Here is an 18,214-nt window from a genome sequence, read left to right on the forward strand (position 1 = left end):
AGATTAAGAAGGAAAATATTTTAAATCGGTAAATATTTGTAAAAAAAAAGTGATTGTTAAATATGCAACATTTTAATTTATATATATTTGTCAAGATTTCAAAGTATTCTGATAAAAAAAAAATAACATGTTGCTGAATTAATAATATTTTTAATTTGTTTAATCATCTTACCACAAGCTTTCATGTACTTTCAAAGTTTCTTTTAATGGCCAATTTTTTGTATAATATATTTTTTTTTTCTACCGAAGAATCATTGAGGAGCTTTCAAAGCAACTTTCAGCGACTTTACTCTTTCGTTAACTAACTAATCTTTGAAAGGATTTTTTTCAAATAAGATCTACATTAAAAGTGTAACAAGTTTTCGTATATTGCTAACTTTTGTAATAGACTTTTCCCCCTTATTTTTGTTTTCTGTTACATGTGATTTGTTTTTACGCCAAATTGCATAAAACATCCGATATTCGGAATGCGCAACTTGTGCGTGCTTCGATTTGTATTAAAGTTGCCTGATTCGTATTCATCATATGGGAAAATGAGTCACAGCTCGACAGATTCGACTGACACAACACAGCCTCAGTTGTGGCAGTTGGACAATAATGAGCCACATTATGGCTGACTAAAATTAGCTGCTTGTCTGAAATCAGTTTACATATGAGATGTGTAATGTGTGCATTGAGAACAGTGCCCACTGTGCTGAAGGCTCGAATAACCGCAGCTGATTATGTCAGAGGACACAAGCTGAAAGGCACAAGGCTCATGCATAACATAAACTTGATTAACGTGGCAAGCATTGATGAGGCAAGACAGTTGTGGCATATGCTGAATTGTGGTGTCAGTTGCAGTGTGAACGTCGCATAAATAAAGCAGAAACTGCAGGTGGCAACTGATAAGAAGATGCACTGTGAAAATGAGGGCAAGATAAGCTTATATTAATTTAAAATAATAAAATCTCAAATGTTATTTCTTTTATTTTTAAACAATATAGTTGTGTAATTATTATTATTATTTATTATATACTTTCTAATGCTACAAGCATTAAATGCTCCTTTAATTTAATAAATAAATTTAATAACCAATTTTTTAAGCACCTTGTGAAAAACTTTTGCTTAATTTAATAAACGGAATTTTTTCACAGTCGGTGAATTTACCATTCCAATTATTCGGTTGTCAAGGCAAAATCCCATTGGGTTTTCTTCTCACAGAATCTGGTCACATTCTAAATTATTTTAAACAAAATTGTAGTACGCATTTGATCGACACAAAAATCTGATGGAAATAGGACGTACTGTATTACCATCGGTGAGCACCAGTGAAAAGCTGATTCTATTTTAATTTTGATCGTATTTCAACAAAAAGTGTCGGTAAAAACGACTCAATTGACGGCAGCCTTAAAAAGTTTATTAAGCTTAAATTTTGTTCCCAAATTTTTCTTTCTTCTTTATTTTGAAATGTAATTTTATTCATTACACTTTTTTTCATCTCTAAATATTTAAAATAAAAAGAGATTGATTTTAAAATAAAAGAACCTACTAAATAATACACATGGGATTAAAATGGTCGAAGAAATTATTTGATTTAAGCGAATCGTTCCATTTTTACTACTGTAAGTCGGACTGCAATAAATACCATATAAAAAAAACATAACATAACACATTTAAGAAAAACTAGATAAAAATTATCCTTGCCACAAGAAACTTTTAAGTCAAAATTAATATGAGCTAATCTAGCCTTTGTTTACCACTGTGAATCTGACTGATGGGCGACTTGCCGTCTTATTGAGAGCAGCGCATCAATAAAAGTAATGGAAAAGCTGTCAAATGAATTCATTAAACTGGAACTCGCAGTGCAGTTTCATTTGCATGTTAACAGCTTGTAAACAGGCAGCGTTGCAGCTGAAAAGGAGAAACGCTTAGGCACATTACATGTACCTGTGTCCTTTCCATTCCCCACTTTCGCACAATTTTCACTCTTTTTCCATTTTGGTGTTCACTGTTTCCAGATCCTTGCTGATTGCATTGAAGGCTGGCAACTAATTAAAAAGTTAAACTCGCATGCCTTTAACTTTTCACAAAGTAATTAAAGTTGGCGCAACGCCAAAGGTAAATGTCTGTACAACTGCATGTATATGTATGAGTGCCTCTACATGTCCCAATATATTTATATATATATATATAAATAAATGTGTGTGTGTGTGTGTTCCTTCGCTGTGTCAACTCAACTTTTCACATTTACATTTCACGTGGAAAAAGTTAACACACGATTCTAAGAAAAGGCGTCAACAGTAAAAATATAAAACTCGCAACTTGCAAAAAAGTATTAACAAAAAAATTGTATTGCATAACCTTAGGCGCAGTACATTAAAAACTTTTTATATTCGCTGGAAAGGATTATAACCTTAACAACTCAATTTTGGTTCATAAACTTAAGCGATTAAATAAGGGTTCTTGAAATTTTGTTTCTTAATTTTGCAATTAGAGATAATTTAACTGCAGTATTACACTTGTTGCCATACTTTATAATATGTATAACTATATAATATGTATTTTTAATAAATTTTTGATTAATAGGCTTTTAGAATACAATAACTAAATGTGATCTACTTAAGTTTTGTCTCTCAAAAGTCTTTATTTGCAAATAAATCATATAACAATTAATTTACTTAATTATGCATAGTTTATATTATATAAATAATCATATTTCTAGGCATTAAATTGTTAGCCCCTGGGTCCTGACACATTTACAACGCCCACACAGATGCGAGCAATGAATCAAAATATGTAAAGCGGCTTTGTCAATTGAGCGAAATGTAATTAAATACAGTTGGACACAACACGACACACATATTTAGAAACGTATGTATAGAAATATCCTAAATACACATACGCTTTTATAATTATACATTTAAAGGAATGTGTTCACTCAAAAGTTTCTCCTTGACTTTGTTACATATCTTGTGCTCATCAAAGTGTGTGAAAATCCTTTTCAACTTGCCTTTATCGTTAGCCATCTTTTAGTCCAGTTTGAGAAGTTGATAACCTAAGTTTCATGCACTAATTAAACTTTAATTAGCTGTCTGAAGTTGCCATAGCAGCCGTCACTTCAATGCTATGTAAATTTGTCAGGCATTCAATAGCCAAAAATACATTCGGTCATAATTAAATTGTTAACCTCTCGGGGCTTTGACTTTGACTTTAAAATTGGGTCATGTTTGACTAAACAAATCCGAATTATTAACGGATCTATATAAATGAATAAATCATATTAAATTTACAATGAAATTTAACAAATACAGCTGCATAGTTAATGCAATCCAGGAATAACAACCGGTATCAAAACCGTTAAGAAAAACTAACCGTTTCTTTTTAAGTACCGAAACTAAAACTGTAACCGAAATTAATGCTCTAACAAGAACCGAAATCCGAAACGCTTATACCGGTACGGTTACGGTAAAGTGACTAGGTCAAAGAGTTGACCAACTTCCAACTGTCATAACTTGATCAAAACTGACCCGATAATCAAGCGGAATATCATTTTGATCATGGTTTGGCCTCTTAATTCATTCTGTATTCAAATTTAATTAATTTAGAAAATTTAAATATTTTCGACCAAGGCTCGATTTTGATGGTAAGGGTCCCCCCTTTGAAATTTCGAAAATTCAAAATTTTAAATCTCAAGTTTTTACTTTTAATCAACTCCTTATATCGTAATTAGTATAAAACAACGCTTTAAATTTGATTCTGAGACCGTTCATTTTCTTGTAAAAAATCATGTCAAAAATAAAAAAATTTTTACTTGTAAAGTTGCTGGGTCAGAGGCTTGAGCAACTTTGAACTGTCATAACTTTGCCAAAACCTAACCGATTTTCAAGCGAAATGTCATTTTGATCATGGTTTGCCCTCTAAAATCATTCTGCATTCAAATTAAATTTATTTAGAAAATTTAATTATTTTTGACCAAGACTCGATTTTGATGGTAAGGGTCCCCCCTTTGAAATTTAGAAAATTCAAAATTTTAAATCTCAAGTTTTTACTTTTAATCAACTCCTTATATCGTAATTAGTATAAAACAACGCTTTAAATTTGATTCTGAGACCGTTCATTTTCTTGTACAAAATCATGTCAAAATTAAGAAAAATTTTGACTTGTAAAATTGCTAGGTCAGAGGCTTGAGCAACTTTGAACTGTCATAACTTTGCCAAAACCCAACCGATTTTCAAGCGGAATGTCACTTTGATCATGGTTTGGCCTCTTTATTAATTTTACATTAAAATTTTGTTAAATTCGCTCAAAAAATATTATTCATCTGGATCAAGGTATTTACTTCATTGTCATAATTATTATAAAACAACACCTTAGCATCTTAAAATGTTTCAAAATTTATTTGTTGTACCATTTGTACCATTTAGTCTGTTTATATTGGAGCAACTGTTATATATAAATTTGAATACTAAATCGAATGACTCATATTAATAAAATGTCTATATAACTCCTGCGAATCCCTATAAAACAAGAAAATGAGCAACAAATTGATTAATCAACCCAGACCTATACACCAGATAGATGACATTATTTTTATGTTTATGTCTTAATTGAGATGGGCGCGATAATGTGGCCTTTGTCTAGACTCTCGACTGTCACAGCGGTCAATTAGCTGTGCAATGAACTGTCTCGGATCTTAACTCTGAAACTCTTAGTTCTCTGCTTCCCTCACTGCCACTTTAATCACTATAATCATTGGCATTTAGTGCAACTTTGTCCAGAGACAAAGTAGTTGAAAGCCGCTTAATGAGCCGCCAACTGAACGAAGTCAACGGCAAAAGAGGCAAGTTAAAGTCTTTTCAATAACTTTGTGGCAACATCAAAGACGATGACAGCGATAAAGTTTCCAGCATATGCAAATAATTGCGGCATAGATTAGCGCCATTCTAAATAAAAGGCAAAAGTTGGCAAGACTTTTGCTCCTTTATGATGTGGTCCAGACAATGTGAAAAGCCACTGAATAAATATGCTTATGTGGGAGAAATGGGCGAAATGGGAGGCAGGTGGAAAATGCGCATAATGCACTTCTGATTTAACAGAAGGTGATTTCAATCCTCTGGCGAAAACTGACAGCTCTACTGCTCACTGCTGACTATTCTCTACTCTACTGTCTGATGTTTGGCGCACATGGCGTATGATTAACATTTCAAGTGTGTTGCATATTTTACATCAAACATGCAAGCTGCAAACTATCAGCGAAACTTTAAAGCTGACTTAAAATCGAAATTGCAGCTGCTTTTATTGTGAAATATTCAGGAAAGAGATGGAATATTTTAGGTTAAATTAAATATCTGGTTTCTTTTAAGACTCAACCAAGCATAAAATAAGCTTCAACATATACTGCACTTTCACAGCAGAAAAATTGTTAGAGATACTGTTGAATGCCATAAATATTAACGAAATTATGTTTGACGTATATCCAATACAAATTAAAACTCATCTCCAAATTTATCGTACTCACAAAAACTTTTCTCTTGCATAGAATATTGTATGAATGGAAAAAATTAAATTAAAGATTCATAATTTCCTACTCACCTTTATAAATTTAGACTCAAGTTTAGGTAATTAAAAGCTAAGTATAAATTTCTATTAATACAGATTTTTCCGATTTATTTCTCCAGAGTTTAAAGTATCATTCATGGATCATGGATCATGTGATCATGTGATCATACCTTCTAAGCAAAAATATGAATAAAATGTCCATAATAATTTTTTGAGATATTCAATCTAATATAAAAGATTAAACAAATAATCTTGTAGCCCTTCTCTCTTCACACTTTCATATTCTTTCATGCCTTTCATTTCAGCTTGCTCTGCTTTTGGGCAACAGTTTGCCAAACCAAACGGGGCATTAAACAGTCGAGGACATGTGCATAAAGCCTGTAGCAAAAAGCAGAACGTGGAGTGTCATTGGCTATGTGAAAAGAGAGGGCAGGAAGATGAGGAAGCGACAATTGCAGTTAGAGATGGGTATTGATATGGGAATATTGATATAATAAAGATACAGACTCACTACAATTAATAAAATTCTTAAAAATATAACAAAATTAGAATCTAAGAATCACCGGGATCAAAATGACATTCCGCTAAAAAATCGGTTAAGTTTAAACATAGCTTGAGTTTGGTCTGACCTTAAATCTAGCAACTTTTCAAGTGAAAATTGATGTCCAATTTGGCATGATTTTTTACAAAAAAATAAAACGTGTCAGAATCAAGTTTAAAGTGTTGTTTTATGCGAATTACGATTTAAGGAGTTAACTAGAAGTAAAAACATGAGATTTAAAATTTTTAATTTTCAAAATTCCAAAGGGGGGACCCTTAGTATCGAAATCAAATTCTGCCGATATCGAGCGAAAAATATTTTATTTAAGAAATTAATAAAATTTGAATGCAGAATAAATTTAGAGGCCAATCCGTGATGAAAATAATATATATCGCTTGAAAATCTGATAAGTTTTGACAAAATTTAAATTAATTGTTTAATATTTTTGTCGTTGCCTATATCGATACTTTGCAGCAATTCCCATCTCTAGTTGTAGTTCCAGTTGTACGTGCTCACATTTAAGTGAATTGTCGACCAGTGAGTGAGCAAGCAAAGCCACACACCTTGCACCAGTAGCTGTATTTGGAATTGGAGTTGGAGTTAGACAAACGAGTTGCAGTTGGCAGTTCCTAGCGATTGTCCTGGTGCTGCTGCTGCTGCTGTTGCTGCTGCTGATTGACGTGACTGTGGCGCAACAACGACATGCATAGACTGGAGCACCTAAAGCCTAATGGCTAAAAGGGTAACTGGGGTGCAAGAGGAGGAGGAGGAGAACGTAAGGGGTGAAAGGGAGCAACAACAGCACGCATTGTACAATGACAACAGCTACAAGAACTTCAATCATCAGCACAGACAGCACTTCATAAGCGAGTCCAGCCCAAAAAAGTATGCTACAGTTTGCATATCTGCTTGACAATCTCCCATTCTATCTTTCTCTCTAACGCTCTCTCTTTTCTCCAGTTTTAACACATTTTCCTATTCGTTTTGTTATTGTCAGTTGCCTGTTTGCTACACAGATAGAAAATATCTGGGCTTTCGGGATAAAATCTATCCGAAATTCTGTCAACATTTTAATGACATCGCAATTTTTTAAACCGAATAAAATTAAAATATAACTTTTTAAAATTAATATTAAATTATTAATTTTTTTAAACTTAATTTAATAATTAATTTATATTTCTATTTTTGGTTCATTTCGCTCTCAATCACAATGTTTCTTACTTAAATCAAATATCATTAATTCATTTCCTTTAAATCCGCATAGAGTTTTCATTTAGTAATTATATCCTGAATATATATGTATTTAAAAAATGATAAATAATAAAATCAGGAATTTTGAATTCGTATTTTTGTATGATTTTTCCAGTGTATCGTCTCTTGTCCTGTTCAATGCTATTCGATTTCGGCCAACTGCATTTGCATTATTAAGAGTCACTTATTGACAAAACAGCAACGAAAGCAGTCAACACAAATTTCAGACGTTTATTCCGATTGCATTTACAGAGCATCGAAAAACATCACTATCTTTGTCGCTTTTTCTCTATCCCTCTCTATCTGTGCAGCAATTGAGTACAAAAATAAGTTTAAGCTAAGATCGTTAACATCCCAAGAAGGCGAATTGTTTAATGGCCAAATCGGAACAGCAAGTGAAATTGAGAAACTGATAATAAAAGTACAGATATCCAGGAAAATTATATGCTTTATTTAATATTAACTTTAAAACTAATTGAGTGATGTATATAAAAACTTGTCCATTTAATCTCACGCTTCTTTTATTTCCCAGAAGGGGACAGCTTTTTCAAAAATCACCTAGCATAAATACGTTTAGGTTCATTTGTGGCATAGATCTGTAAAAATTAAAAATAACCAATTGCAGTCAATATTGAACTGACATTTCAATAAAATATTTAACAGATTGCAACAGCATTTGGTAGCTGATCATTATAGACGTGTTTTTCCATTTGACTTCTCAGAAGCTGAGGCATTAAATTAAGCTCGAGTGCATTGGCCTCATCATTATTTGAAGTGCGTGTGCCTCAAGTTGGAATCCAGTTAAGTATCCAGTTCATTAGACATCTGGCAAACAGCAGAGAGCAGAGAGAACATACGAGCCTTGAATAATATGCGTTATTAAGTGCGTCAAGGGATGTGGAAACTGAGAGATGAAAGCTGAAATTGGAAGTGAGATTGGGGGACTGAGAATAGAGAATTGAGTAGAGTGGGTGTATTAGTTATGCAAACATTATGCCATTAAATGCATATCTACATGCTTGAATTTGGGAATGCATATCTCTGGATTGATTTTGGCTGTACGCCTTGGGGAGTTAACTCTAAGTATACACAGCTGGCCCAAAGGCTCATTACAAAGTCACGGCGCAATGGCGCAAAACTGGGCCAAGATGGACTTATGGCCAACAGAGCAGAGCTGCAACTGCAACTGTAAAAGTAATTTTATTATCAAATCCAAGTTTAACAACTGAAGCTCGAGTCTCGTCCAACTTGTTATTTGGCTTGTAAGTTACAAAGTCCTGTTCGTGTCCTTCGGGTAATAAAACAAAAACTTTGTGTTGAAAATGAAATTGTACAAGGAACAAAGAGACAAACACAGACACACACACAGAGAAAGAGATAGAGATAGAGATAGAAATAGAGTTAGAGTCAAGGGACAAGAGAGAAGAGACAGTTGCGAATTTCAAGCGACGCGTGCAAATGACAGGGAGAAAAGCCAAAAGGGATTTCAGCAAAAATGTAAATTTTATTTTCTTTGCTTGAGATGTTGTCGCACTGTTGTTGTTTTCCCCACTTTTCTAATTAGTATTTCCACAAAAGGTTGACCCCACACACTGCTGCCTTTTACACACACACACGCATACTTACAGTGGACAGTGAAAATTCACATACTTATTGTGTTATATTTAAAATAAAATACATAGATAAAAAAAATTTTTTTTTTTTTCATTTTTTAGCTTGTAATACAATAATTAAAAAATTCTATCTACATACATAAAACTCATTATCCTAACTCACTCACTGATCATTGTACTGCCCAAACCATAAGACATAGTAGGCGGAAATTTTCACACAATAATGCTGAGTAAAGAACTTATTACTGATTAAAAAACCTGTCGAATGAACCCAATGTTTTTTTGGAGATCATGCAATATCAACTACACTTAAAATATTTTAGAAATAACAAAATATATTTTTGAAATTTCAAAATAAATTAAGATAGACAGATAAAATAGACAGATGAAATACCTAGAGAAATTATCTAAATTATTAATTTCGTCAAAACACTTTCTTAAATAATTACCATTATTATTTAATTGTAAAAATAATCTATCTTGTCTGCTAACTAGTACTGATATCTCTATATTTTTTTTTTATATTTTTATATATTTTTTTATATATTTTATTAAATTAATTTTGTTTAAAATCTTTATTGAAAAAATTAATTTTTAATAAAGATTTTTGTCGGACTCTTAAGAAAAAAATGGTAGGTAATAAAAAAATTTTTGTAACGAAAAGCAAAAAATTAAAAACACTAGCTCAACCAAAAAACTATTAGGTGAGTTTTCCAGCGGCCACTCAACTTCCCATTTTCCATTTTCCATTTCACAGCTTATTGTTATTCAACAGCGAAAGTTTTTTCTTATTTTTCTGCTTCTTTTTCTTTTAATATATTTTTTGCTGCAAAAGTCATAAGAAGTTTAAAAGGTTTTTTCGCTCAACTTACTGGAGTTGCATTTTACCTCCTCAGCCATTACCTTTAGCTTTTCCCTTTTCCCAATACCCAGTTCCCATTTCCACACTTTACCATACTTTAGCTTTTCCCTCATTGGTTTTATGGCTGAATTAAATTTGCAACGAAATTGATCTTAAATGCTGTCGAGAACTGGCAACGTGAAGACATCAAAATTCGCTTTGCTTGCCTCAAGCAGCTTTTAAACCGAAGGCAAAAAGTAATTCACTATCGTGTGGCAAGTAGCAAAAGTGGCAAGTGGCATATAAATCGAGTGCTGCAATTGCAATTGCTGTAACGTTGCAAGTCGCTTTTTTGCTGCGCATCACTCCCTCATTTCCGTTGCTCATACGCCATGTAAACACCCAGCGAACAATAAGTCATAATGATGCCACCAACCGCATGCAACAACTAACAGAATATCACTGAAAAGACTTAAATAATAGTGGAAGATACCCTGTACTTTATCAGCACACTTAACCACATTTTAAAAATATTTCATTTTAATACCGTTGAAAAAAGTAAGAAGAAATTATGTTACAATTTAAAAAAAACAAAAAATTAAGAAAATGTAAAAATGTAAAAAGTTAAAAATATACATTTAATGAATTCTTCATAACTCTGTTCTTTAAATTACGGAAGACAATTTATAGAGAGTTGCGGTACGACTAAAAGCCACTTTTTTAAAATTATATACCCTGTTATATTTGGCATTTATCTACAGGGTATAAAAACCACAGTGCAAACGCTACAGCAATTGCATCACGCACTGTGGCATCCTTCAATGCATTTTGGACTGGCATTTATTAACTGCTCACGTGCAGCGAACAAACGATATTTCTTAAGAATACCCTAACAAAAGGTTTGGTAAATATGTCAAAGACTTTGCGGTCTAAACAGCAGAAAAGCAAAGAAAGAAGCGATTTAAAAACTAAGCTGATAATTAAAAGAAAAGATAAAAACGCTAAAAGACGTAGTGTCTGCAAGATGTAAAATTAGAAATAAAATGCAACGAGAGAAGTGAGAAGCAAATAAAAAGAGAAGCAAAAATAAAAATAAAAAAAATATAGTGGTTAAAAGATAAGAGAAAAATAAAAGGAAAAGATGATTGTTGTTAGTAAAGATTGAAGAACTTAACAGTAACGAGAAAAGGGAGAAGCAACGAGAGAATAGAGAAGTAACCGAGGAGGTAATAACCAATAAAATACGAGAGAAGCATTTAGAAATGAGAGAAGCAAGGAAAGACAGTGAAATCAACGAGATATAAACATGCAACTAGAAAAGTGAGAAGTAAAGAGAAATTAACAAAATACAGCAATCAAAAAAAAATTAAAATTTAGGAATTTGTAGAGAAGAAAAAGATTTAACTACAATTTTTTAACTATTTTAAAATAGTTAGTCCCTTAAGGGAATTCAAGTTTCGTTGAGGGTAGAAATGTGTAAATAACTTGCTTAAGGGTTCAGTTTGATTTTGGTTGAGTATGGTTCTGTATAAGAATTGAAGTAGGAGATACAGATGGAGTTGGCGTTTTTGCTGTGCACTTGCAGCTCCTTTCGATCTTGTCAAATTGACAGGAACAGGAACAGCAGTAAAAATAGGAACAGGAATAGGAATAGGAATAGGAATTAAGTAAGCATTCAGCAATTGCTGCGTGACAGCATCTTTTTGACAAATTGAATTTGCCAAGGACGTGCTGTTGTTTCATGACGCATCATTTGCTGCTGTTGTCAGAGTTGCCACTGTTGCATTGATGATGTTGCCCCACTTGCCGCCTGCTCCTTTCCCAGTTGCAGGTTGTGGCTAAGACAGCAGCTCAAGACAGTTAGCAAAGCAAGGAGATTTTTTACCCCACACAAAATTCTAAAACTTTTCAATTACATTAGGTTCCCAAGTCGGTCTCAGCAGGGAGGGAGCTAAAATCGAGAAGTAGGTGGCATGCAACATGTGCTGCAACAAAACGCCCGCTGACAAGTCATTAAAAGTGACAAATTGCCAAGCGGGTTGAAGCTTAAAGTCCTTGCCCCCGAAAAACTTTGTCGCCCTGGCATTTAATTAGACTAAAAGTTAGTCTCTTGAAGTTTTCTCAGCTAATGCAATTCATTAAATATTTACATGCAAGCCCAGCACACAATTTTGTTAGCCAGTTTATAAATCTACAATAGCAACAAAAACTACAATCAGTTATTACCATAAGTGACCCACAACAGCTTCTGATTTTCATTTTGTTTTCAATAAAACAAGCTCTCTTTGCTTGACTAAGCAAATACACCTATTGTGGCACTTTGCAACACTACTTGCAACATTTACATATAGTACATATATTTCTTTTCTGACGATATTGTAAATTGCTTGCTACCTGCCACAATCCGGCTCCTTGTCCCAGATCCTTGTCACGCCCTCTCTTTGATCATATATCAACCTCATTTTACACTGTGCACGTTCTTTTTTTTTTAACACAAGTAACACTGGTTTGCAACCGTTTAAAAACTTTTTAAAATACTTTTCTGAACATCATTTAAACTTTTAACCTTTTTGTTAAGCTGCTAAATTTCTACTATTTGAATTGTTTTTATTTATTTTTAGCATATCACTTCAAACTTAAGTTGAAAACTTATCTGATGAAGCACAAAAAATATAAATACAGTCGTTTTGAAACCATTTTTACCAAAAAAAGTTTATTTTTATAAAAATAATAATGTTCCATTTTAAATTTCAACAAGAGAAAGAAAAGTATTGCGTTAATTTCTTTTTATTTTAGGTTATCTAAAAGCAGTTGACAAAAAGAAAGTTATAGTTTAAAATTTTACAATATAAAAATCGATGTTTATGTAAAATTTGTGTAAACTAAAAATTGATACAGAAAAGCATGGTTTTTCAAAAAACCGAACATAAACTACTGAAAATTTGTCTTATATCAATTTTAAAATATTTATTAAATTATTGACCACGAATTTGACCCATTTTCAGAGCGAATTTCGCAAGAAGTAGCCTTATTGCACGATGAACTTGTCTCAGCTATATTGTGTCAAAATTTCAGCCTACTTGGTTAGTCAGTCAGGACAAAAAGTTTTTAATAATTAATATTATATTATATTTAGTTTTAGGTTAAAGCAACATCATTTTATTATAAGAAATATGTTAAGTTAAATCTTATCAGAAATTCTCTCACACTATATTTGTAATTTTTACAATCGAAATTTTTATCCAAGAAAAAAAGTAGTTTTCGCTCTTTTCTATAAACTTTTTTAAACTTTTAAAACAGTTGAAACATTTTTAGCTTTCTGCATTATCCACAATATATAAAAAATGTATAAATTTTTTTCACATATCAATTTATCACCTTTAAAAATTTAAAGTTCATTTTACTACAATAAATTAGAAAGAAGAAAAATTTAATTTTATGATTTTAGATATTAATACATTTACTAAACAGTTTTTTTCAGAATATATAAAAAAGTAAAGAGAGTGCAATAGGTACAACCTTTTCTTGTTGTGGAAAGTGGTTATAATAATTATTTTTTTTTATTTTGACCACTGTGGAATTCACAGTGTGCATATCTAGTGACTCAGTGATTATAGTAAGCCACATGCCACATTGCCGCAAGCAACAAGCCAACTTTCAACATGGCCAAGTCAAGAGCAGAAGCTACGAGTAGCAAGCGCTTTTGGCCTGTTCCGGTCAGTTGGTAAATGGCAACTGTCAGTTGGCCAGCGGCTTCGTATTAACTGATTGATGAACTTCAGCTCAATAAATTCAATTGTCAGTTGCTTCGTTGTTGTTGTTGCTGCTGTTGTTGGTTGTTCGCTCGTTGTTGCTTCTTTGTTGTTGTTGTTGCTGTTGTTGTTCTCTCAGATTTATGCGCTTGCCTTGCTGTTGTTGTGCTTGTGTGCGGGCGCTTACTCAGTTGGCCAACATTTTTGTTGTAGGACAAATTGTTAAGTTGAGTCCCCTCCCTCTCCCTCCCACACTCTTCCCTTTCGCTCTCTCTCATACAGCAGCTGGCAGCTCGTTACACAAAGCGCGCATATGACAAGCAATTTGTGTTTATTGCGTGGCCATAAAGATTTGTCCGCATAAACCAGAGTCTGAGTGCCATTGACCTTCGTTAGAGTCAGCCAAACACAAACACTAAAACACGCCAACTCACACACACTCATGTACACGATGAGAAAATTTTTAAATAGTTTATGTGGAATCAAAAAATTATCCTTGACGCCTTATTCAAAAATTAAAAATGTCATAACTTTGTCAAAACTCAAATGATTTCAATGAGGAATATCAATTTTTTCATTATTTATTTTCTATTTTGATTCTGAATCAAAATTGAAAAACTTAATTTTTTTTTAGTCACTGTCAATTTTTTTCAAACTTTCCTTTTGACACTCTTCCATACTTTCCTCTTGACACTTTTTCAAAAACTTCAAACATTCATAACTTTGTCAAAACTCAAACGATTTCAATGAGGAATATCAATTTTTCATTATTTATTTTCTATTTTGATTCTGCATCAAAATTGAAAAACTTAATTTTTTTCAGTCACTGTCTATTTTTTTCATATCTTCCCTGACGGTTTTTTCAAAAACTTCAAACAGACATAACTTTGTCAAATCTTCACCGATTCCCATTTTATAAAAAGTGTTTAGGGAAAATTACTTCACTTATTTTTCCAGTACATTATTTCTCTAGGTGTACACAAAGAGAGGCGCAAACACCATTTGGCGTCTCATTAAACGTTCATAAAGTTGCCTCGTTTTATGCTTATTTTTTGGCTTTGCCGCTTGATTAATATGCAATTTCTTGATGGCAGCCGCTGCCATTAACACACACACACAAACACATACACAGATAACCACTAACACATTTACAAGTAACCACATACACACATGTGTGTGTATGTGCAGTGTCTACTTGAACGCTTTTGCTTGTGGCTTTTGTTTGACAAACGGAAAAAAACACTGTGGCAAAAACAAAGGGATAATTTAAACTCTGTCATAAACTAGGTTAGCATCTCATGCACACACACAATCACACACACACACACCCACTTAACTTTGCCCTTTGTTTCCCTTCCTCCCTCTTCTTTATAATAACTGTCGGTTTTGCGTTTTTTCATCATCAGCATTTTACACCCTGTAAATTAAGCCAAGCTGGGTACACTGATAAAAAAAATACTTTGTTTCAAAAATCGTTATTCTAAAACCTTTTGTCAGTTAAATCCTATGAGATCCAAAAGTTCTTAAAAATAGATAAGGCATCTTGATTTTGTATTTTCTCTAATTTCTTATTAATTTACTTTCATTGGAAATATTTTAAGACATACTTTTATTCCTTAAAATAACAAAAAAAAAAAAATAACAATTTTCATTGTTTTTTTTATGTTTAATATTATTTGTATTAATTTACTTCTTTATCCTAGGACCCGATTAATATATAGTGACATATCCACTACACATACCCACTTATATTATTTAATACGACACCCCACTTATGTATGCCTAAGCACATTCTCGTATCAAATAATAAGATATCAATAAGAATAGAGGGCCAGTGAAAATAACATTTCAAGTGCTCCCACGAACCTAATGTTAACATAAACATCCGCTAGCTCACTAAGGGTCAGTATTGTCAACGCGGCACAAATCCAAGCTGTTGCTTAGCACCCCAAACGTTCGTCATCTCAAGAGAGCGATCCCAAAGATCTCTGTTTAATTAAGAGCAGATTCCATCTCCAAGATCCCACAGCCGATTAGTCTAGATTTATTCTCTACTCGAATGTTCGCCTTTTCCGTATTATAAATAAAGTTTATTTTTTTTTATAACTAAACCGGATTGAACATTGTTATTATATATTATTTATTTTTCATCTTTTATTTAAATATATGTACCTATGCATTTTTTCACACTTTTTTTTTTAATATATTTATATATTATCACTTCATCAAACTGTCTGAAAATTTCATTGCAATCGCATTAAATACACAAAAGTATATTAATTTTTATTTTTATATTTATATATTTTTAAAATTCTTCCTTAACTTGAGACATAAACACATAAATATCAATGTACTAATATTTTAATATATTATTCTACTATCACTTTCGCGAAACATTCGAAAAGGTTTCATTATAATCGCAATCAAAAGTAATTCAATAAACAGTTCTCGTATAGGGTATCTCATAGTCGAGCAGTTTTGACTAAAGTGCTCCCACTTGTTTTTTCTCTCCACTTTATTTCCCTTTTTTTGCCAGACAATACGCAGCGCATTTATTTCATTTCACATGCTCCTCCTCTCTTTACCTCTCTTCTCTACTCCTCTCTTTTTGTGCTCGCAGGCGCTTTTGTGGGCTTGTGGGCGTGGCTGCGCCGGGTCATGCGGCATTATGTGTTGCATGCATTTTTTATGCGTCGCGCTGCCTTTTATCACATATGCATACATCAGTATCAGTATATTTTCCATCTTCTTCCTTATTCCCCATTTTCCTATTTATTATATGTATTTATTTTTTTAGTCTGTTTCATTGTTGTTGCTGCTGTCTGCCACATAAATTGGCCGCAGTGTTGCCACCTGCTTGTGTCATACCCTAACCAGCAACTACAAACAGCGACAATATTATCTAGACGCATAAAAAATAAACAAATTTAAATATTTATTAAATTTATCCGGCGTTTTCATTTCATTACACAACAAAACAATGCAAATAAAAAATGTTTTTTATGCTGTTTTAATTGGTTTTAAATAATTTATTATAATAAATTATAATTTTAATTTTCAACGCAAAAATAATATTTATTTTAGTTAAATCTTTTTTTACATTTTCTGAATGTTTTAAGATTAAATTTCTACATACTATTGAATTGCCACAATTTATAAAATATTTTTAAAATAATAAAGAAATAAAATAAATTGCAATATGAATTTAAATTAGAAACAAACTTCATCAACTTATAAAAATGGAAAAAATATAAATCTATTTACAGCCATTTCTACTTCTTCAGCTGCAAATTTATGAGAATAAATCAGTAAAATTTATATAAATAAATTGACAGAAAAAATTATTTATATTTTTTTGATGAGTCTCCATTTGCGTTAATAAAATAATAAATCAATAGAATGAAAAAATGTTGTTATGCAAATATAATTAGTAACTGATTGAATGCACATTTTGACAACAATTTCTTCTCTTTTGCCAAACAATTTTCAATATTTATAAGCACAAATAATGAATGAATCCTAGGCTCGTCAAGCAAAAAGCAAAAATACACACAAAATATGACAATTCAAGCAAGAAAAATCATATAAATATAATATTTTTCATGCGGTGAATAAAGTTGGGAGTGCTCGGCCGAGGGGGCACAACTTTTGTATTTTTATTTGATTGTTATGATATTTTTAGAACAGTTAAAAGGATTATTAAGAGTGATGCATATCAAATTTCTAAGCAACACATTTTAGAGTTTTTCATAATTTAGTTTATAGAATTTCAATGGAGAAAGATACACTTTATTATTTTAAATAAATTTTGCCGAAGATGGGTTCATTCAGAATGATGCATACAATATTATAGTAAAACTACTTTTATTGAGTTAAATATGTCATTCTAACATTTTTAACCTATTTATTTATTATTCGATTATTATGAAATTTTTACGATAGTGAAAATAAACCATTAATTTTGTATCTACCAAAAATAAATAGCCAATCATTTAAAATGTCTGTAAAATTTAGTTTTATAAAATTTAATGTCTAGAGAACAAGCGTAACAGTACACACGTGAAATAAATTAAAAAAAAAAAAATATATATATATTCATGATTTAAGCGCAATATAACTAATACAGTTTTCCTTAGCTCATGCTACCCAACTTTTCTCAACTTGCTATGCTTACAGGGTATAAAACATACACAAATTAAATTGCACATTCTTTTATGCGTTGCTCTGCTTTGCTCTTTGTTGTTATTGCTGTTCACATTGTTTATTTTTTGATTGAAAACACATGCAAATCGATTATTGTTAACAATTTTTTGCCAATGCTTTTTATATGCGACAATCGGTGATCGAACAATTCGATTTAATGGCATTACATAAACATCAATTAAATGCGCCTGATAAATTGGCATATGTTTTATGCTCTTTACACTGTTGTTGGGTTATTTATTTAACTCTTAATTGAATTATAACACTTATGCCACGCCTCCCTACTTCCTTTGGTTTAATCATTGTGTTCAACTGTAAACTATTCTTTCACAATCTGAATAAAAAAAGTGACGCTTGACTGACTTTGACTCGTATTCTTAATGTTCTTTGTTCTATTGTTCACTTGGACACTGAGGTCAGAGGTTAATTGATAAATTGATAAATGCATACAGCTTGAGATACAGTTACTCAG

At 31.9% G+C, this 18,214-nt stretch overlaps 1 protein-coding gene across 1 annotated transcript in view; it reads right to left on the reverse strand.

The window, feature by feature from the left end:
• The window catches only part of LOC117781569 (neural cell adhesion molecule 2), a 106,132-nt gene that overhangs the window by 80,023 nt on the left and 7,895 nt on the right, over positions 1 to 18,214 (reverse strand).

Source organism: Drosophila innubila, assembly GCF_004354385.1.
Source record: "Drosophila innubila isolate TH190305 chromosome 2L unlocalized genomic scaffold, UK_Dinn_1.0 4_B_2L, whole genome shotgun sequence".
NCBI classification, from domain to species: Eukaryota; Metazoa; Arthropoda; class Insecta; order Diptera; family Drosophilidae; genus Drosophila; species Drosophila innubila.